The 22,700-nt window shown below is 40.3% G+C and overlaps 1 protein-coding gene and 1 long non-coding RNA gene across 8 annotated transcripts in view; one reads left to right on the top strand and one right to left on the bottom strand.

The window, feature by feature from the left end:
* LOC309665637 overlaps positions 1-587 on the top strand; it is a 272,096-nt gene extending 271,509 nt beyond the window's left edge. Inside the window, exon 2 of the long non-coding RNA XR_014266601.1 lies at positions 264-587. This is a non-coding gene — a long non-coding RNA (uncharacterized lncRNA). The remainder of the gene's footprint in view (positions 1-263) is intronic.
* CREB5 (cAMP responsive element binding protein 5) overlaps positions 1-22,700 on the bottom strand; it is a 409,265-nt gene that overhangs the window by 344,263 nt on the left and 42,302 nt on the right. The window contains exon 1 of one of the 7 annotated variants that reach the window (XM_082471927.1): positions 5,612-10,568. The exons of the other annotated variants lie outside the window; for them this stretch is intronic. The gene's annotated coding sequence lies outside the window, so the exon portion shown is untranslated. Of the gene's footprint in view, positions 1-5,611; positions 10,569-22,700 lie in introns of those variants that run through there. 7 annotated transcript variants of the gene reach the window in all.

Here is a 22,700-nt window from a genome sequence, read left to right as displayed (position 1 = left end):
AAAGCTAGGCATTCTCAAGTCCTATCTGAAGTAGCCAGCAGTTGTGTTCAGAACTTGCCCCATCTCACCGTGTCAGTTGAATACAAGGGTAAAAATACATTTAAAGACTTGATTCAGATTCCTACCGTACTATGCGTCAAATGTCAAGCATGTGAACATTTGACAGTACTAGCAGGTCACTTAAAGGCCATGTTAAGGTAAAAATCTTAAGTCATCTGAAGATTCTGTCATCATTCTAATAAAGTTCCCTCTGTAAATACTAGCAGGGACTCCCTTGGTGGCACAGTGGTTAAGAATCCACCTGCCAATGCAGGGGACACAGGTTTGAGCCCTGGTCCGGGAAGATCCCACATGCCGCGGAGCAACTAAGCCCGTGCGCCACAACTACTGAGCCTGCGCTCTAGAGCCCACGAGCCACAACTACTGAGCCCGCGAGCCACAACTACTGAAGCCTGCACACCTAGAGCCCATGCTCCGCAGCAAGAGAAGCCACCGCAATGAGAAGCCCACGCACCGCAATGAAGAGTAGCCCCCTCTCGCCACAACTAGAGAAAGCCCGCGCGCAGCAACGAAGACCCAATGCAGCCCCCAAAAAAAAATTAAGAAAAAAAAATGTATATATATCTTAAATACTAGCAAAAGGCACATTTTCATCGGCTTTCCTAGAGAAGGCATAATTTCCTTGCATGGCCTAGCAAGAGGATTTGGAAATATGTGAAACCAGTTTTTAGTTACCACTATTTCTGGGAGTCACCACTGTCATTTAATAGGTGGGGTCAGGGGTACAAAATATTCTGTGACGTGCAGAATGGGCAGCCCTGTGCAACACCAAAGTTTCCTGACCCAACAGCTAATAGTGCAGATTTTGCAAGAATAATCATAGTATTAGTCCCACTGCCCACTGGTTTAGAGGTAAAAAGCAGATAAGAGTAAGAAAATAGTAAGAGTGAGACAATGAAAACAAAGTCAGCATACAGCAGAGGAAATGAAAATAAGAGACTAAACACATACCCACCTCTTTATACTTTGCACACAGCTCTGGAAAACGCAGGCAAAGTTAAGCCTAGGATGAGGCTAGATTCAATGCCAATAAAAACTTTATGAATATTCAAAAAAGTATGTGAAATTATCATTCCCTTTCAATGTGAAGGAGGGCTGGGGACTGTTGCCAAAATTTAACTAAGCATACGCTTTCAATCCATAGCGGAGACAGATGAGTAAACTAGAGTAGACTTTTTTAAGTGAATTACCTCGTTTGGCTACCTACAGCCCCACTCTCCAGTTCACTTACTACACCGTTCTAAGCGGTGTTGACGCAACGGTAGCAAAAGAAAGCCTTGGCCCAAGGTGGAAACGGCTCTTGTTCAGATGCCCTTTCACTCCTGATAATTGCCTTGTTTATTTTATATTATTGCTGAGGACAGCGCCACCAAAAAGACCATGCTTTGTTTGATTTTGGTTTTCTTTTTCCTTTTAAAATTTAAGCGGGGAATGTCACAAGATTTCAAATTGTTTTTATGTTACTGGTACCATCAGTCATCAGCTCATAGAATACTTATTAGGGGAACACTGGCCCCCTAACCCTAACCAACTTCAAAACGTATTAATAGGGCAAAAACTTACTAATAGGCATATATATATATATACACACACACACACAGATACATACATATATAAATACACATACATACACACACACACATATATACACACATTTAATTTTTTTTCTCTTTCGGCCTAAGTTTTCTTATTGATAGGTTGCGGTGTGTACGCGTGACACACATTAACACACATTACAGAGATTATTCCATCTCCATAAACTAGCTCAAGCCTCAAAACCGTTGCCTAGTCCTAAACGTAACCCAGAGGAGGCTACTGAGCTCCAAGGAGGTATAAGAAGAAAACCCGGGTCTGCCTCGCAGCCCAAGTTCACCACAGTTAAGGATCATTAAGCTTGTATTTTAAAAGTGCAGAAATCAGATGTATTTCTGAGAATCACTAAGTCGTTTCCACAGACTAGAAAAGTCCTTCATGTCTTTCTCAACTTCCTATTAAACAAAAGAGCCACTCACTAAAGCCTATAAACCCACTGAAACATACTGGAAAAAAGGACACAGAAAGAAAAGGCCTTTTCCTTGAACCACCACCCACGAGAGGTTACACTGTACCAGACTCCAATTCATCAAAAGGTCCTAGCCATTAACAAACAAACGAGGGGCCAGCTCCTTCTCTCCCCAGGGCTCGGCCCCCAGACAACAGCTCCATTTTTCAGTCAACACTCCCAATCAGCACGGAAAGGGAAAGGGACTTTTTTGAATGCCCCTGCTCCCCCAAACCTAGGACCTTTTCCTCAGCTTGACTGTGGTCTCTCTACTCAGGAGGTGGAGGTCAGGCCCTGGGAAATACCCTGAACCTGGACTCTTCCGAGAGGGAAAGTGAAAGCAGGCAGGGGCACGAAGCACCCAGAGGGGATTTGGAAGGAGGCCGATCAGACATTTCCATTGAAAGGCTGGGTAAAGGGGAAGCGAAGAGCCCCCAAGCCCACATGGGTGAATTGCAGCTGTTCAACGAGCCAATTCTAGGATCTTCATAGGGCACTGTTCAGGGGCAGCTTCAGGGAGAGTGACCTGTGGGCAGTGATTGATTACCTGTCACCCAGAACTTGTTCCAAAGTGATTCAACCTCGGCATGCACTGGGACAGGACCAGAAACCGAGGACACTGGTCTCATTCATTCATTCCTGCCTCACACAGTCACCGGGCACCTACCAAGCATTAAGCTCCATGCTAGGAACAGGAAGGCTCCAAAATATAGTCCCTGCCCTTTGAGCAGTGACCATCCAGTAGGGAGGTGAGGTATGTACAGATGTCTATGGTGGAAGGTAGAATTTTAAAGGCCATAAAGTAGTTTTAGCAAAGTGCTATGAGAGATCAGGGGCCATGAGAAAGCAAGCCTGTGTTATTAACTACATCAAATACCACATAATCTCCTTTCACAGCTAAATATTTCTCACAATCAGCTATCAGTTCAAGGAACAAACACACACACACCTTGAAGCGATCTTTTAATTGTACTAGAAGTAAGGTTTTTATGTTTGTTTTAATTTAGGCTTTATTTTACTTTTAATTCTGATAAATAAGACTACATTATTTGCAATAAGCTTAACGCTATGGCCAGGGGACCAGATTTTAGGTTAGAAAATCAATAACTGAATCTCAGCTCCCTTGCTTACTAGCTGTGTGATCTTGGGCAAATTACTTAACTTCTTTGAACATTACTTTTCTCACTATAAAAAGACTACAGACAATATTGGCATCATCTGCCTCTGGGGATATTGGGTGAACAAATGTGCTTTAAAAAGCACTACATAAACTGTAAAGTGCTGTGAAATGTTGGTTACTGTTTTTATCAGTCACCTTGCAGTAAGCACATGGAATTGCTGAAGTACTGGATAGTGCAAAGAGTTACGTCTACATTTGACAGCATGTGCAGAGAGATTAAAGATTCTGAAAGATGTTGGAGAGGATGATCTTTAAAGAGATCCTGATCTTCTACGCTTCTCTGATAATCTAGCAATTACCAAGCCAAACCTTATTCACCAGCTTTTTACTGGTAGGCTCCCAAGTAGAATTATTTTCTTTGTCTTCTAATTGAGATGCGATGTCAAGAAATGCTTTGGAGTCTGGTCTGTGTTCAAACCCTAGCTCTGTGACATACCAGCTGACATATAAGCTTGGGTAATGGGTCACTTGACCCTGGGATAAATTTGGCTATTGCTGGCTGAGCAAGCCAGGGAGCATCAGACACCTCGCCCTGGGCTTGGAGGAGCCAGAGCTGGAAAGGCACATGAATTTGTTTACCTTCCTGGAACACTGCTTCCAACCACAGAAATGAAGGGAAAGCTCTTTGCTAGGCAAGTCCACCCCGACACCTTGGCCACGCTGCCCTTACCATCCAGACTCCAGTCGCACTGATGGTAGGAAAAAAGTGGAGTTTGGGAGGCACCTGGGATAACTGAGAAATTCAGTGCCTTCTTATCAGTGGGTACTTGTAGGCTCACCTGGAGTCATTAGAAATAAGACTAATACAGATTAATAAGACTCATATAAGACTAACGGGTAAAGGGGGGTCAAAAGGTTAAAAAAAATGCAGTTGATGTAAAACAGACACAGAAATTTTGATCATATCTAAAATATTGATTTTATGTATATATCAATATATACATATATATGTTTATATATTGATAAAATAAAGTCTGAAAAAAAGAAATAAGACTAATACAGATTATGACATTTGTTTACATCCACTCTCCACTTGGGCTACCAAGAAAGAAATTGAATCTTCCTTTTGTTATTAAATTTTCTTTAGCAAGCTATACTATCCTTTATCATCTTACTGCTTATTCTTGTTTTTGCTCTTCCCTATGTTTTTATTTTCTTCCCTCTCCTTTTCATTCCCAAAATATCCCATGTGGTATTTAATAAAAATACTTTGAATAAGGCAGTAAGAGTTAGCTGTGAAAAAAGGAAGTCACAGCACAAATCAAAGATCTGGTCAATTAGACCACTTGGGAAAATGGGGAGCTCACATCTCAATAACAGCAACATTTCCTAACCCAGGACACTGGGTTGTTCACGATGATTAGCCGAAGACCTCTGTGCCTCAAAGCAGATCACTCTCCCAATGCAGAAAGGTCTGTATGTATGGAAAGCCTGGCAAATTTTGAGGTTTTTTTTAATGCTTGGGAGTAGTGAAAATTTTATTTAGTGAAACTATCTCTTCCATGTACCACCACATCCTATGTGTCAGCCATTTTTAATCTCAGAAAAGCATTTTCCGTCAAGGCTGAAAGAAAGCCTTGATTAGATACAGCTTTGATTTATCTTCTCCACTAAGTGCCTCTGTAGGGAACGCAGCCGGATAAAGCCATTCAAATATGAGTTAGGATGGCAAAATTCTCAGTAATTTCCAAAACCTTCAGTTTTCCTATCCACCTTTGTGATACCCACATTAAAGGATTTCTGGTACTGTTGAAGTGATGGGATTATTTAAATAATGACATCAAGCTAATGTTTGTAAGATGCTTCAAGGAATTGAACACAAGTTGAAAGTAGTAATACCATCGTTATTTCTTCATCTGTCCTCTACTATTTCCAAAGAAACAGAAACAACCACTTACACAAACACACACACACAAAAATCCTCCGGACACCCAAGTTAACCAGTGTCTCCTTTCTTCCCAAACCGCTAATCAGCCAGTCACTGGGCAAACAGCTCAAGCACCAGACAAGGAAAACATGTTATTTTTCTGGGCAAGCCTTAACTTCACTGCCTACAAAACACAGCCCCACGGGGCACATCCCACACATGGTGAGATTAAGGCTCCCCTCTCTCACTGGAAACCAATAGTTACCCGTCAACGCCCGCGGAAACTGAGGTCAGGATTCGCCAACATGCACCCTGAAGTCCAAGCTCGTTGATTCTCAAGCTTTCCTACACAGACCAGTACTCACATCCAAACCATCGCGGCAAGATTTCTCCTGCTAATAACACTCAAAGAAAGCTCAAAAAGGAGTAGCATAAGAGAGAGCTTCTCTCCACGGAGCCTCACCCCCAGCCGCCCAACGTCCTGCGGACTTCTCGGAATGAGAGAAATTGCTCAGTGTCAGCGCTGGATAGTGAGTCAACCTGGTGTCTACGTGTCCCCTGAACCAGGCGATTCAGTGAGCTAAGGTAAGAGAAGGAAAGCAAAACAAACAACAAAACCAGGCTTCAGACAGTCCCTTAAAAAATGAGGCTGTCGGGAGCCAAATTCCACAGTGCACACAAGCCACTTCAAGGCACACCCCACAGCACTCATCAGAAATCTTCAAAGGACGAGTGAGGCTCCCCTGCCACAGGCCAGGGTCATGGACCCAAAGGTGACAATGAGACACTCCTAAGAACATCTGGACAAATAAGCCAGGCACAGGGCCTTTCCAGACGGTGGACAGTGGCCTCTGTCTTCACTCATCGGATGACCCCAGATTCCTGTCCCGGGGCTGGCTGCTTCCAGCACAGATCTTCACTCACCCAAGCCCAGTGCAGGGTTCAGGTTTTAAAGTGGCTGAAGAGTCACTCTCTCCCCTCATTTCCCCTGTCTGCCTCCAGAAGACTTGTCAGTCTTCCAGCAGATGTCTCTGGAGGACCTCGTTAGGTGAGAGCGGGGAAGGAGACAGATGAGGTCCCTGATCTCATGGAGAACAAAAAAGAAAGTAAGCAAAAACCACCAGCACACAAATCAAGTAAGTGACCAGGAAAAACAACTGCACATTTTGGAAAGTCCACTGCAGATATAAATAGGGCAATGTGATAGAGAAAAAGGTGGACAAGGGAACGTATTTAAGGGAGAGGTTGGCTGAGGCCTGAACTAGGCAAATGAGCTGTTTGAAATATGCAAATGAGCTCAACTATGCAAATGAACAAGAGAGGGTGTTCCAGGCGCAGAGGACCCCAGAAGCAAAGAGCTGGGGTGTCTGAGGGACTAAAAGGGGACTGGTGAGACTGTAGTGTGGTGGGCAAGAGAGAAAGGGGTCAAGGGTCACTGAGAAGCAGGCAGGCCTCAAATCATCCAAGAGGAGGATTTATTCTGAGTAAAGAAAAGCACTAAAGAATTCCAGGCTGGAGAGAAAGGGACTTGGAGCAGTTAACTTTTCTGTTCCTCAGTCCTCATATAAAACACGAGGATCATAATAACTTTACTTTGGAGTTGTTGTGAGGGTTAAAGACATCCCAGGATTAGGACAGAGGCTGGAACACAAGGCAGATGCTCACCTTCTTATGAATTAAACAACACAGCCTATCTCATGCAGAAATAAGTATTTAGACTTTCCCCAAAGTAAGAAACAATCCCTGTGACATAACTAACACAGGCCGACAGTATGAGAGTCTAAACACTGACCTTGGGATTAATTCTCTCAGTCACCACTTTAGCTCTAGCTTAAAGTCACACTGCCTGGTTTCAAACCATGGCTGTGTGACCTTGGGAGGTAACTCAACTTCTCTGTGCATGTTTTCTCATCTATAAATGGAGATAAAACTACTTCCTAGGCTTATTTGAAGATTTATTTATATATATAATATAAATATATAATATTTTTATTATATATAGAGAGAACCTATATACAGAATAGAGAGAGAACCTATATACAGAATAGAGAGAGAACAATTTCTGGTGTATAGTGAATATACAATACTTATTAGATATAGTAATAATACTTTTTTTCTATCAGAAGAGACACTGAAGGCTTTTCAATCTCATATAACCAAATTTAGGACAATGTCAAGTACTATTTTTTTTTTGCTTTGACTGTTAAATACCATATTTTGGATTTAGTAGTTAAAAGAATATTTTTGAAGCAAAAATAAACAAAGGCAGCTACATCAAACTGAAAAGCATCTGCACAGCAAAGGACACTATCAACAAAATGAAAAGACAACCTACTGAATGGGAGAAGGTATTTGAAAATCATATATCTGATACGGGGTTAATATTCAAAACATATTACAACCTCATACAACTCAACAACAAAAAAACAACCCAATTAAAAAACTGTCAGTGTTGAATAGATATTTTTCCAAAGAAGACATACAAATGGCCAACTGGCACATGAAAAGATGTTTAACACCACTAATTATTAGGGAAATGCAAATCAAAACCACAATGAGATACCACCTCATACCTGTTAGAATGACTATTATCGAAAAGGCAAGAAATACAAGTGTTGGCAAGTATGTGGAGAAAAGGGAACCCTTAGACACTGTTGGTGGGAATGTAAATTGGTGCCGCCACCATGGAAAACAAAAAATTAAGAATAGAACTACCATATGATCCAAAAGGTCCACTTCTGGGTACTTACCCAAAGAATATGAAAACACTAATTCAAAAATATATATGCACGCCTATGCTCATTGCAGCATTACTTACAATAGCTAACATATGGAAACAGGCTAAGTGTCAATGGATATATGGATAAAGATGTGAGATATATATAGAGAGATATAGACAGATAGATATAGATATATACATACACATACACACTGATATATATATATATGCAAACATATATATATATATATACACGTAGATACATACATCCATATATACACACTCACAATGGAATACTACTCAGTCATAAAAAAGATGAAATCTTGCCATTTGCAACAACATGGATGGACCTTGAGGGTATTAATGCTAAGTGGAATAAGTCAGGTGCAGAAAGACAAATACCATATGATTTCACTTGTATGTGGAATATTAATATTAAATAAATAAATGAACAAACCAAACCAAGCAAAAACAAATACATAGATACTGAGAATGGAGTAGTGGTTACCAGACGGGAAGGGGCAGGGGGAAGGCAAAATGGGTAAAGAGGGTCAACTCGATGGTGACGGATGGAAACCAAAAATTTAATGGTGAGCACGCTATAGCATATATAGAAGTAAAAATATTATGCTGTACACATGAAATTTATGTAGTGTTATAAACAAATGTTACCTCAATAAAAAATATTTTTTTAAAAAAAGAACACTTTCATTTGGGTGGAGAAAGTGCATCAAATACAATTTTTATTTCTCAATAGGCTAGATTTGTTTTGCTTTGGTTTTTACAGAGCTGAATAATTATTTTAAATGTAAAGACAGTTTATCCATTGAAAGTTAGTCAAGAAAACTTTGGTAATTGACAAATCATGTTTTTATCTTAAGTTGTGATTTTATATACATAGGAAAGTTTGAAGGATATATACCAAAACATTAACAGGTTTACAGTGGTTGCAGCTAGGCAATGAGATGATGCATTTTTTGTGTATCTATATATTCTTTTTCTTTCTACCATGAACATTGATTGTATACAAAATAAATCAAAGACTCAGTGTAAGATAAAAGGAATACATCCAAAAGCATGTGATGATGGCAAGGACGCTGTAAGGGTCCATGAACCTGCCTTGACCTTTGCAGTTATCTGTTCCATCTTCGGCAAATTTCTAACCCTCCCTAAATTTTAGTTTCTTTATTTGTTAAATGGACAAAACAATTCTTTTCCACACAGCGTTGTGGTAAAGACTGAATGAGGCATACAGTGACTACTCAATAAATCACAGCTCCATAGTACTCTGTAGTCTTTAAGAGCACCTGGGTTCAAATCTTTTTTCTTTCCTTAATTACCTGTGTGACCTTAGACAAGTCACTTAACCTCTCTGTGCCTCAGTTTCCTCATATTTTATAATAATGGCACTTACCTCACATGGATATAAGAGTATATGAGGATTAAAGGAGTTAACATATGTAAACAATTTGGAACGGTGCCCAGCACATGGTAAATGCTATGTAACTGCCAGTTCTTATTACTATTATGAAATCTAAATCTAAAACTTCTGAAAAGCATATGGTTACATAATCATGTAAATATGGTTTATTTTATGGTGACAAAAATAACAAGCAAGAATAGTATGGCATTTTAGTATCATTCATTGGCAGAGACATTAATTTTTATTCATGTATAAACTTGTTATGTTTATACGACAAGGAAAAAAATCAAGGTCTTAATTTTTTATTTGATTCCATGTATTAAACACAAGCTATAATTTGAGGACTACCCAGAAAACTTAATTGCCTGAGCTAATTTCTCCAATGAGCATTTTCTCTGCATCATTCTGTCTTTACGTTTTTCCACCAGCATAGAACAGAATTCAGTAAATCTGCATGCATATTTGTTAGAGTATGTAATCACACAGTGTGGCAAGCACAGAGGGGAGTCGGGCTGTCCACTTATTTATCAAAAACAATTTTTACTGGAAGCTTAACTTGCCTGGAACCCTAGGTATTGGGGAGATCTAGAGGAAAAAAAACAAAGTCCCCAAGAGATAACATAGCGGTCAAGATTCAGAATAACACAGGACTGAGTTTCATCCTCTCTCTATCTCTCTGCTCAGAAAAGGAGTATCCTCATCTACAAAATAGGAATAATAATAAAAACAACTACTGCTACTACCTCATTGGCTTGTTGCGAAGCCTGGATGAAACGCTGCCTGTAATTCATTTAGCACATGGTAAGCTCTCAGTAAATGTTAACTATTGTTATGTGGTCTTCAAGGGAAGCAGACAGCAGCTGATAACTACACGTCTATGTGAAAAGTTAGATCGAGTTTCAAGGAAGACTCTGAGAGCACAGAAGCGGGAGTGACAATCTACCCATAGGAGTCAGGACTCAGGAAAATGGAATTAAACTATTATTCTTAGCACCTTCTATTCCCCCTTCTAGTGCCTTCCCAACACATTGACCATGATCCTTGGTTGGGCATATCTGCCCTTGTCTAAGACAGATAAGATCCCATTCTGCTTGTCTCTAGCCCCAGACCCAATCAAAGCTTACTCTCATCCTCATCCAATTGGAAGGTCAAGGTTATCTTGTCCAGCTACACATGTGATGCTTGAGTCTGTTCAACATCCCAAAGAACTCATCAACCAGATGCAGCTGGAGGACCTGCAGTGATGGTGACCTTGTCCCCGTGAGAGACTAGACACCATCTTTAAGATGCTGGGCAGCAGCAGCAGCTAGGTCTCGGCTCAGGCCTTTGAAGCAGCCTGAGACAGATAAACTCCATCCCAGAAACGAGCTCAGCAAGGCATGCCCGTGGCTTGTCTGCCACAGCAATTCGGGACTCCATGTCTATTCTGCAGGTAAGCTGTGCCGCTCAGAAACTCATGACTTCTGTCCAGGGCACTGAGCACTGCCTCACTCTGTTCCCTCCCTCACTGAGAAGACAGTTCTTCTGGGTGGTTTTCCTCTGCCCTTCCAGATCCATTGTCTGCACCCCCATCCCATGTCCTAGTAGGCTGCCCTTTACCAACTACCCCCAAATCTCCTTAACTGGAGGTTGGAAAGGGAGAGAGGTCAAGGGTCCACTCCTGGCACTGCCTCTCTGCTGGGGTTCGGGCGGCAGTGATTGTGTCTCCACATATGGTAGGCAGCCCCTTTCCCCAGCCAAGCCCTCCCCAGTGGGTTCTTCCCTTGGCCCCCTCGCCCTTCCAGGTCTCCTGTTAGCCTGCCCACAGTTCTGAAGTAGTCCCTTCACTACACTTCCTTTCATTACCACTGGGAGAGTGCCATCTATTCCTGTGGGGACCCTGACAGATACAGTGGTCTATGTCCAAGGAATATTTAATCATGTTCTTATGCCTAGAACCACCGTGACCACTAATCCTCCTAGATCACAGCCCAGATTTACAAGGCCTTGACCTAGGGACTCAGACGATTTCAGAATTCTCTGGAGGAGTCAATGGACCAGATACACGTCATCCGACCATCCTGTTAGGGTAGCTCTCAGAATCCTGGACAAAGAAAAGTCAGACCATTCAGGGCATATTTGGAATGAGGGAGAAAAACTTGTTTGGAAATGTTTTCTGATTAAGTGATGTTGGTCTTACGATATGAAAAGCTAAATCAAAAGGAAGGCAGGGAAGGCTACAAAGATTTATTGCTGTTTATTTAGTCTTCACCACAACCTTACTGAAAAGGTATTTTCTTCTCTCTAATTTACAGATGAGAAGTTCTGAGGTAATAACTTCCCCAAGGATGCAGCTAGAAAAGAGGGGAGCCAGGAACCAAACACATACATATCTGCCAGCCCCGATGCCTGCTGTCTTTCCTCTACCCTAACCGCTTTTTTCTTTCAAGCCTGATTGAAACTTTCCCCAAATCATCAGTGAACCCTAGTAACTATAACCAATAATAGATATGACATTATCTGGAGAAATATTATCATTCTCAATTTTCACGAAGTACCAAGCTAAAACCTTCAGAGCTTTTGTTTTTCAGTCATATACTTAGGATAAAAGTGATCAGGTAATAACTAGATGGAAATTTCTAGAAAGACCACAGAAGAAATATAAGAACCTATTTATTTTAATAACGCTTTTTATAAATGAAGATGATGTTTATGCCCTCCAGGTCTGTTTTTATTTCATTTCTCCAACTTGCCCAAGTCTGGTTTCTCAGTTGTCCTTATTTTGACTGTTTCTGCCCCAGGAAGGTGCTGCAGGTTCTGTGAAATCATTGCCTTTACAGCTGTGCTTGCTACCTTGCAGAGAGGCAAGAGAAATACAGTCTCTCTGCTTCCTTTTTAAAACCTGACAGTCACACTTTCTCCACTTCAAAGCCACACCGTATGACCTCAGCGGGCTGACATAAATGGACACTCATGCAAGAGATCATTCATTCAGTGGCTTTTTCCATATGTGGAAAAAAAAAGAGCCATTCGTTAACCTTTGTAGGGTTTAACAGTTTACAAAGCCATTTTCCATACATTAATTTAATTTGGAACTTAGAATGATTAATGAGAGGGATGTATTTTTTTTCTCATTTTGCAGATGGTGAATCTGAGATTTAGAGAGGGAAAGTAATATGACTGAGGTCACACCACAAGTAAAAAGCAAAGCTAGGACTTGAATTTGGGCCCTCTGACCCTGAATACTAGGATATTCTTAGAACAGAGCAGAACAACCAATTTGCCAGTGTTTCTGCCCCTGGGTGGGATCAATCTACGTGCCAGTGAGTGCTGAAAATACATTTATGATACAAATACACAAGTACTGTTCTAGAAAGCTCTAGGCCCTATGGGGTGTTTCCAAAGATGAAGTACAAGTTGTCCTCTTACCTTGGAAGCTGGAGAAACTACATCGAGCGCCTTTCTAGCACCCTCTGCCCTGGATCAAGCTGCAAAACCTTCTGTGCTGTATCCCCACTCCAAGCCCCTAGCATACCCCCTTAGACCTAAGCTTAAGGCATCCCCTAGAGAATAATTTGGGTAAATTCAAAATATCCTCCTGTCCTACTCTCTACCTCTGCAGTACGTACTACAGTCTCATGGTTCCTGGAACTCTCCTGAAGCTGTGGGAGTCCTGACATCTCTCCACTCAACATCCTGTCCTCAGGACCCCCTGACATTCTATATAGAGGTGACTTTGGAATTCCTCCTCTCCCAAGACTTGGACAGGATGGGACTCAGTACCTATTCCCAAAGGATTCTACTGTAAGTGTCCAGGTTATCTAGGTGCAGTTACTAGTCCCACCACATACCAGCTGCATAACCATTGTGAGCCTCTGTTTCCAGATAACATAGTACCTACCTCAAACTGTTGTTGTAGCACATGAAACTACATATGTAAGGTAGTTAGCAAAATATCCAGCATATAGTAAGCACTCTATAATAGTTATAATCACAGGCCTGTACTCTAAGGCTACATAGCTATGTCTTGCAGAAGACTTTATTTTCAAAAAGAATAACGTTTTTTGGTAATAACTTGAAACAAAAGTACATGTATTATGAAAAACTGTATGTAAACAAGTTTGATAATCTAGATGAAATGGACAAATTCCTAGAAAGATGCAAACTACCAAAACTGACTCAAGAGAGAAAATATCAATAGAAAATCTGATTAAACCTATAACAAATGAAGAGACTAAATTAGTAATTAAAAAAAAAAAATTCCCACAAAGAAAAGCTCAGGCCTGAATGGATTCAGTGGTGAATTCTACAAATGTTTAAAGAACTAACACCAACCCTTCCCAAAATCTTCCAAAAAATAAAGAAAAGGGGACATTCTCCAACTTATTCTATGAAGCTATCACTACCCTGATACCAAAACCAGACAAGGACATCACAAGAAGGAAAAAAAAAAAAAATAGGCACCAATATTTCTTATATAGATGCAAAAATCCTCAACAAAATACAAGCCAACCAAATCTAACAACATATAAAAGGGATTATACACCATGACCAAGTGGAATTTATCCAAGGAATGCAAGGTTGGTTTATCTTCTGAAAATCAATCACAATAACACACTAAGTTAATAGAATAAATGGGGAAAAAAATCACAATTATCTCCGTAGACACAGAAAAAGCATTTGACAAAATTCAACACCCTTCCATGATAAAACATTCAAAAACCTAGGAAAAGAGGTGAACTTCCTAAACCTGATAAAGGAAATTTACCCAAAAAACCCCATAGCTGATATCATATGTGATGGTGAAAGACTGAATGCTTTACCCCTAGGATAAGGAACAAGAGAAGGATATCAGATCTTATCACTTCTATTTCACTAGAGGTCTAGCCAGGACATTTAGGCAAGAAAGCAAAATAAAATTCATCCAGATTAGAAAGAAAGAAATAAAATGATCTCTAATCACAGGTGACATATCTTGTATGTAGAAAATACTAAGGAACCTATCAATTAAAAAAAAAAAACTATTAGAACTAATAAACATGTTAAACAAGGTTGTTGGATACAAGTCAATATACAAAACTCATTTGTATTTCTATACACTATGATCAGAAAACAAAATTAAGAAAACAATTTCACTTAAAATAGCATCAAAATAATAAAATACTTAGTAATAAATTTAACAAAAGAGGTACAAGACTAGTATACTGAAAACATCAAAATATCATTGAAAGAAATTAAAGGATAACTAAATATATGGAAAGACATTGCAAGTTTGTGAATTGCAAGCATTAATTTTGTTAAATGGCAAGTTCATCTTCAGATTCAATGCAGTCCCAGTCATGATTCCAGATGCTTTTTTTGCAGATATTGACAAGCTGACCCTAAAATCTATATTGAAATGCAAGAGAGAGACCCAGAATAGCCAAAACAATCTGGAAAAAGAAAAACAAAGTTGAAGGATTCACACATCTTAATTTCAAAACTTACTACAAAGCAGTAGTAATCAAGACACACAGATCAATGGAATAGAGTTAAGAGTCTAGAAATAAACCCTTACATTTATGGTCAGTTGATTTTCAAGAAGGATACCAAAACCATTCAATGGAGAAAAAACAGTCTTTTCAACAAATGGTACAGGGACAACTGGATATTCAGGTGCAAAAGAATAAGGTTGGAACCCTACTTCACACCATATACAAAAATTATCTCAAAATGGATTATTAAACTAAATGTAAGAACCAGAACTATAAAACTCAGAAGAAAACATGGGCATAAATCTTTATGACCTTGGATTTGGCAATAGATTTTTAAATATGACACCAAAAGTACAAGCAACAAAAGAGAAAATGAGTAAATTGGACTTCATCAAAATGTAAAACTTTTGTGCTTCAAAGGACACCATCAAGAAAATGAAGACAACCCATACAGTTGGAGAAAACATTCGCAAGTCATATCCTCAGTAAGAATCTAGTATCCAGAATACATAAAAAACTCTTACAACTCAACAATAAAAAGACAAATAGACCAATTAGAAAGAGGACAAATGATTTGAATACGCATTTCTCTAAAGAAGATATCCAAATGGCCCAAAAGCACATGAAAAAATGTTCAACATTATTTGTCACTAGGGGAATGCAAATCAAAAGCACGACGTACCCACTAGTATAGCTAAAATCAAAAAGACACATAATAAGTATTGGTAAGGTGGAGAATTCACATTCCCTCATATATTGCCAGTGGGACTGTAAAATGAGGCAGCTACTTTGCAAAACAGTTTGGTAGTTCTTCAAAATGTTTAACGTAGAGTTCCCATATGATCTAGCAATTCCACTCCTGGGTCTACACCTAAGAGAAATGAAAACATATGTCCACACAAAAACTTGTACACTTGTACCTGAATCTTCATAGCAGCATTATTTGTAATAGCCAAAAAGTGGAAACTATCCAAATGTCCATCAGCTAATGATTGGATAAACAAAACGTAGTCTATCCTCATGTTTAAATAGTATTGGGCCATAAAAAGGAAGAAAGTACTGATACACGCTACAACATGGATGAACCTTAAAAACATTATACTAAGTGAAAGAACCCAGACACAAAAGGCCACATATTGTATGATTCCATTTACATGAAATATCCTGAATAGGCAAATCCATACTGACAGAAAGTAGATTCATGGTTGCCAGAGACTGGGGGGAAGGAAAAACGTGCAGTGACTGCCAGTAGATACAGGTTTTCTTTTGGGAGTGATGAAAATGTTCTAAAATTCGATAGTGTGATAGTTATACAATTCTGTGAATATATTTTTAAAAACACTAAACTGTATACTTTAAAGGGGGAATTTTATAGTATGTGAATTATATCTCAATAAAGCTTGTTTCACATATACTTTAAAGTCTACAAGTGGGTTCATTACATTTTACCCCAGTTTTTCAGTTTGAAAAATGGCAATGTATTTACAATTTAAGCTCTCTAAGGCTACAAGGCCAGTATCTTCTGAAACAAAGTCAGGACACATTCTGACTCAAGAGATTTCTGCTTTTTAATTTATTTAAATGAAAAGGTCTACACATTCAATCACACTGAACTTATTTACAAAATAGAAATAGACTCACAGACACAGAAAACAAAATTAAGGTTACCAAGGAGGATAGAGGGGCGGGGGAGGATAAATTAGGAGTGTGGGATTAACATATACACACTACTAAATATAAAATAGATAAACAACAAGGACCTACTGTATAGCACAGGGAACTGTATTCAATATCTTGTAATAACCTATAATTGAAAAGAATCTGAAAAAGAATATATATATGTAAAACTGAATCACTTTGCTGTATACCTGAAACTAACACAACATTGTAAATTAACTATATTTCAATTAAAAATTTTTAAATGCTTAAAAAAAAAAAAGAGCCATTTTACAAATCATCTGTGGGGAAAGTGTTACAATGACACGGAAATGGAGCTGTCACAGAAAATCCTAGTATGGCCTCATATGTCAGCCATCAGTCCACATGAAATACACATACTTCACTACTCAAAAAACACACACTAATTTCTAGACTCTAATCATGATGAGTTCATGGAAAATTGTGACTACCAAAAGGCATTTATGCAGGAAAATAAGTTTCACTCATTTTCTACTCTAAACTCAGAGTACAAACATTTAATGAGCACAAACGCTAAAACAAATATACATCCAAAATATGCAGTAACCAGAACATCTTGCGTTGTTGATTGATGTCTAATATAATAGGTGCTCCATAAACAATGGTTGAATGAATACGTAGATTTTTCCCTCATCAAACCACAAGTGTTCTTTCTCTTTGGTATATTTCCTCTGTCTATCTCCTCCCATGATTACATCTTTGCTAACACTGGGTATTTTTATAGGCTCTACATTTCTTTGATACCCCTTCCTCCTCTCCTTCCCTTTCTGTGCTTTCTTCTCCTTTTTCTACCACTCCTCTCCTCTCACAGCTCTCTCTTTCTCTCCTCTCTTACCCCCCACATCTGATTAATGGTCAAATGCTCTCAATTCTACATCTCTTAAACCTGTCCACTTTCCATTCCCACTGCCACCATCCCAGATAAGACCATCTTCATCCTTTGCTTTCTTGTAACAACTCACAGTATGAACAGCTGGCCTTTATGAAGCACTTACTGTGCAAAACAGCTCTCATTTCATCCTCAGAGTAACATTCCTAAGTACGTGTTGTCATTACTCTTTGTTTTTAAAATGAGAAAATCAAGACTCAGACAGGTATTAACAGTTGAGTCTGTTGGACTCCATGGCTTTCATTCTCACCCATCATACCACCCTTCCCCCAGCCCTGCCGTATGGTCAATGTGGCTGTCTAGGTGATATTTCTAAAACTCAAAGCTAAGCATGGTCCTCCCCTGCATAGAACCCTTCATTGTCCTCTAGGGTGAAGTATAGACTCCTTAATAAGGTTCTGCCTGATGCTGTTCTTCCTTAACCCTCCTGTCTTACTTACTGCCAATTCCCAAGAGTCCTTTAGAAATCACCTTAGCTGTCACCACCTCCATGACAGACACCATATCTAAAAAATTAGTTAGGAGACCCTTTCATGGGTTTCCTAGCCCCTTGCCCTTACCCCTGTGAAAGCCATTGGATGGCGGAACATCAAATCATCAGAGTTAAAACTCCAGGCTCCTGAGTCAGACTCTTGCTGACCAGGTCTGCTGCTTACCAGGTACGTGATCTTGTGCAGTGTACTTAACCTCTTTGTGCCTCAGTTTGCTCATCTGTAAATTAGGGGTAATAATTGCACTAGTATGGACCTCATTGACTTGTTATGAAGTTTAAATAAAATAACACATGTGAAGCAATTAGATATGGTAAGCACGTCTTCCTTTTTACCTTCTCTCTTTTACCAATTTTTATTTGTCTCTGCTATTCCTGCCAACTTTCATTTCCCTTATACAAAACTGCATAGTAGTCATTTCCTTACAGTTGTAAAAGATTTAGTCCTTTGCAAAATTCTTTTTCCTCAAAGCAATTCTGTGAAGTAGGCAGGACAAATTATTTTATAGAGACATTAAATGTCTTCATCACATGAATGCAGTGGGGCAGTTGTAAGGGGCAGATAGTGAGGTTTGGTAACAGCATGAGCAGTAGAAGACACATCAGCAGTGGCAGGAACTGCAGCTGGAGGAAAATCATTAGTTTCAAAGTTCTATTCTACTCATGTACTTCTCTAAGCCTCATTTACTAATGTATAAAATGGGGATAATGACACATACTTTATAAGATTTGTAGTGAGGGTTAAACAAGGTAACATATATGAAGCACCTGTTCAGTGCCAGGAACATAGTAAACACTTAGTAAATATTAGACAGTGACAACCGTACTTGACAAGGGCAAGGTCACTGCCAGTCAGAGGCAAGGGCGGCACAAACCCAAGTTGGACTACACACTTTCTACCGTGTCAGCCCACCTTTCCACATGCACAGAGCCTGGTCACGTTTTCAGTAGAACAAGTAGGTCCGTAAATGTGTATCCTGCCTGCCCTCTGCTTCACCTGGAAGAAAAAGAGGAGGATGGGGTGGGGGCAGAAGTATAAAAGAGGAGATTTAATGCATCCCATGATGACATGATTCCAGAACCTAAAACTGCCCCATGGGCCTTGCCTTTACGGGTGACCTAATGAAAAACATCAGAGCTACATGACTCTGATCTAACAGCTAGTCTCACTTTTCTGAGGGTCCTGGCAGAAGGAAAAAAAAAAAAAAAAGCCTCTTTTCCTGATTCTTATTTTCTGTGCTCTCCCACTCCTCCAAATCAGAAGAAAGGACAGTCAAGATGCAAACTCAAATTCTGCCTGAGAAAACAGGAAACCTAGATGGCTGCATGAAGGATGAGAGGGCTGGGGTTTGCAGAGGTAATTGAGAGGCGGTCCCTCACTAAGAACGTGCCCACTGCAAAGCAACCAGGCTGAATTTTCCAGGAGGATGTGAATAAAGCCCAGTTCATGTGGAGGGGTCAGCGCCAATGAGGATGGTCCGTCTTGGCAGGGAAGGTGACAGGGTGTAGGTGTCCTGTCATCGGATCTGCACGATGTCGACTCAGCCCATTACATCAGCAAGAATCGCATCTCTCAGGGAGTGTAAGGACGAGGCCCATTGGGGTCATCAAATCCCACAGCAAGGCATTAAAAGCCTCTTGCCTCTCTCCTTCACAGTCGGTTCTTTCAGGACTCTCTATGGGAATTGCATTCCCATGGCCCACTAGGTCTCAGGCACCTCCTAAGTATTTAACTTACGTTAAAACATTTTATTACTGCAACACCCCTTCCAGGAATGCAAAAATATCCATATTTTACTGGTGACTAAGTTGGTGTCAGAGAGGTGAAGTTATTAGCCATGATCACATAATTAGTATTTAGCAAAGTTGAGATTCAAACCCAGATCTGCCTGAAACCACAGCCCATGTTTTGTTCTGTTTTGTTTTTTCTTTTTTCACCAGAATACACAGCTTCCAGAGTAAGTTCATGATCCCTCTCTTGACACAGCCCTTTCTTGCCTGCCTATTTTGGGGATTATATAACCTCAATATTAGTAAAAGGCTTTCTTTAAATGTTGCTGTAAACGTAAATGCAACCTTTCACAGGCTTTCATTGCTTTTTTACATTCTTGAAACACCACCCATGCCACTCACATTGCAATCCATTACTTAATAAGTACTACACTGTCAGGCATCTTGCTTGACACAAGAAGATATACAATAAATAAGACACAGTCTCAGGCCTTCCCCCAAGACCCAAAGCTAAGCCTGACCTCATGTAGGAGTTCTTAAAGGAGCTATTGACTGAATCTGAGGCATGAATCATTTGCCTCATGGCTAGTGTGTCCTAGTCTTCTACTCCAGTTAAAAAACCTGGGCTTCTACATGCCCGGAGAGCAAGACTCCCAACTCTAGGTTTCTTCTCAAGGGTTCCATATTGGCTCCCTGTTCCAGTCAGGTAACTAGGGGCAAGGGTCCCGCCATGCTCTTCCAAGTCCTCTTTCCAGACCTGGAGTCCTGTCCAATGGTACAGAATCTGATGGAAAATCACCATTCATTCTACGGTCTCAGTCTGTCTACTTGGTGAGAAACCTCATCCGCCCCCATGTTGGGTTCCCATCACAAGTCTCTCATCAGGACCGCACCAGTTACAGCCATGGACACTAGGCTAAACCTTCGCTCAGGCAGGCTGGACAGAGATTCTGTTCTGAGGCTGGGGGTAAACCCAGTTCTAAGCCCACCTACCACCAATCTCACTTTTGCAAGTGACCAAGGTGTACCCAGCTGAGTCCCAACACAAGACAGAAATGGCCCCTCTGTTTCTCTGTCTGAAAGCCCATCTTCTACAAACTTAAGTTTTTCTGGCACTCTGGCACGGTCCACTGGCAGGAATTTTAAATTCATTTTGTTTACTTTTTGTGTAGCACCTTCTCAAATTTAAAAACAAACGTTAAAATTATTTTGAAAGAAGACAGATGGGAACTACTTTCAGGTCAACTACTCTCCATTTCCACAAATGTGTATTAACTGCCTGTCACAGGCAAGACACAGGGGAGGACTTTGTCCCTTGCATACCGAAGAAATGTACTATTCAGCATATACAGATTTAGATCCCTGAGATTAGTAGGCTAGTCCAAAATCTAGCAATCATAAAATTCAGAGTCTTAGTGAAAAGCTTTACTGGGCAGCGATTGTTCTGACCAGCCAAACGAGAAGAGAGTGTGCCCCAGGCCCAGTTCTATAAAGAGAGGCCAAGAATAAAATAGCTGAGGCCTGCCCACGTGCAAAATGGCAGATGTAACACCCATATTTAGGAAAGACCTGCTGACGTGTCTCTCTGCTAAAGGGACACGATCTTTAGAGGTTTTTTCATTTACTTAAGAAGTCCACAGAGACTTTGGAACTACACCACTATCTAGGGCTCTCTTCTGGAGAGAATGATTGTGTTACCAAAAGGGTCTTTAAAAGCCGCATCTTGGCTCAGGGTGCAGTGCCCCCATCAGCAGGCAGTCCATCACAGTGAAGCCCCCTCAGCCAAGGACCATTGTCACATGGCTGCCAGGGCCCAATCCATACCCATAATAAGTGGGAGCATTAAAAACAGCACATGAGAGATTTGTTTTCCAAGAGCAAAGGAAACAAACTAGGAGACAATTCTCCAAAGACTGAACATTCACAACCAGCAAATGCCTGCTGGAAATTTATATGCTGTGAGTGTAAAAGCAGTGAAATTCAATAATCTCCAAGCCACAGATTTGTAACTTGCACTTATGTAAATATTTATGGATTCTTTGGGGAAAAAAAATCAATCCTCTCCGCCTTTCTCTTTAGTACATGTTTCAGAGGGAACATTTTTTTTCCTCCCAAGATGAGGATGTAAACTCCAGCTATTGCTTAGAAACATTAAGTCAGCAGCCTGCCTAAGAATAATCTGAGTTCCATTTATGATTTCACACTAACAGATTATATCACATTCTCTTCCCAGCACCAGTGAAAGCACAGAAAAAATATGTGATCATCCCCTCTGTGGTCTGGCCTCGGTGAGACTGAGAGGTTAAAAGCTGACCAGGTCAGTAACACTTCTCACATAGTAAGAAAAGAAATAAAGGTATCAGTCATTCCTCCAACATTACCGAGAAGTAAAATGAGTGCAGTTCTCCACCTGTATCTGCCATGAGCACATGCAGACCTTTTACCCGCATCATCTTGGCCAGAGCTATTAAGTAGCCCATTAACCATCTCTTTCCTGCTTTCTTAACTCTCTAATCCCTCCTTCACACTGCCCCAGAGCGATATTCCTAGAATCCTGGTTTTACTGTGATTGGCCCCTCCTCAATGCCCATCTGAAGCATCAAAGCCCCAAAGTGCAATCTCTGCTCCTTAGTCGGTTGATCAAGGCGCTTTGCTGTCCATCTCCAACTTTTATCCCCGGCCAGGTTCAGAGCTGCAAAAATCCTACATATCTGCCATCTTGAATCTCTTGCCACTACCCAGCCCAACCACAGAATTTTAGCAATTAATTTACAAACAGCATTTTTCTCATGCTAAGTCAGCTGCACCCTTTCTCCCTTCTTTGTTTATTAAAATTTGTACTACCTTCTTGTACTTGGTTCAAATGTCCCCATAAAAAAGATTTCTACTCCCTTCGCCCCCTTGGTTTACTCCCAAGTCATACTGAACTGGTCTGTCTGCTTCCCTGATACCCCCCAGACAGTAAGCACCCTCAAGCTTGTCCATCTCTGTAGCTCCGTGGAGTTCAGCCTAGAGCGTTCCACATCATATGCATTGCAAAATATGTCTAGAGATTGACATATGCCTACTAATAAGTGAACAATTTTAATGCCTCAACACATGTAACTGGTGACTTGAACAGGCTTCGTGTGCAGCTTTACCTCCCACCA

This window comes from Balaenoptera physalus, assembly GCF_965194825.1.
Source record: "Balaenoptera physalus genome assembly, chromosome: 8".
Lineage (NCBI taxonomy): Eukaryota > Metazoa > Chordata > Mammalia > Artiodactyla > Balaenopteridae > Balaenoptera > Balaenoptera physalus.
This window is presented reverse-complemented; position numbering and strand designations above follow the sequence as displayed.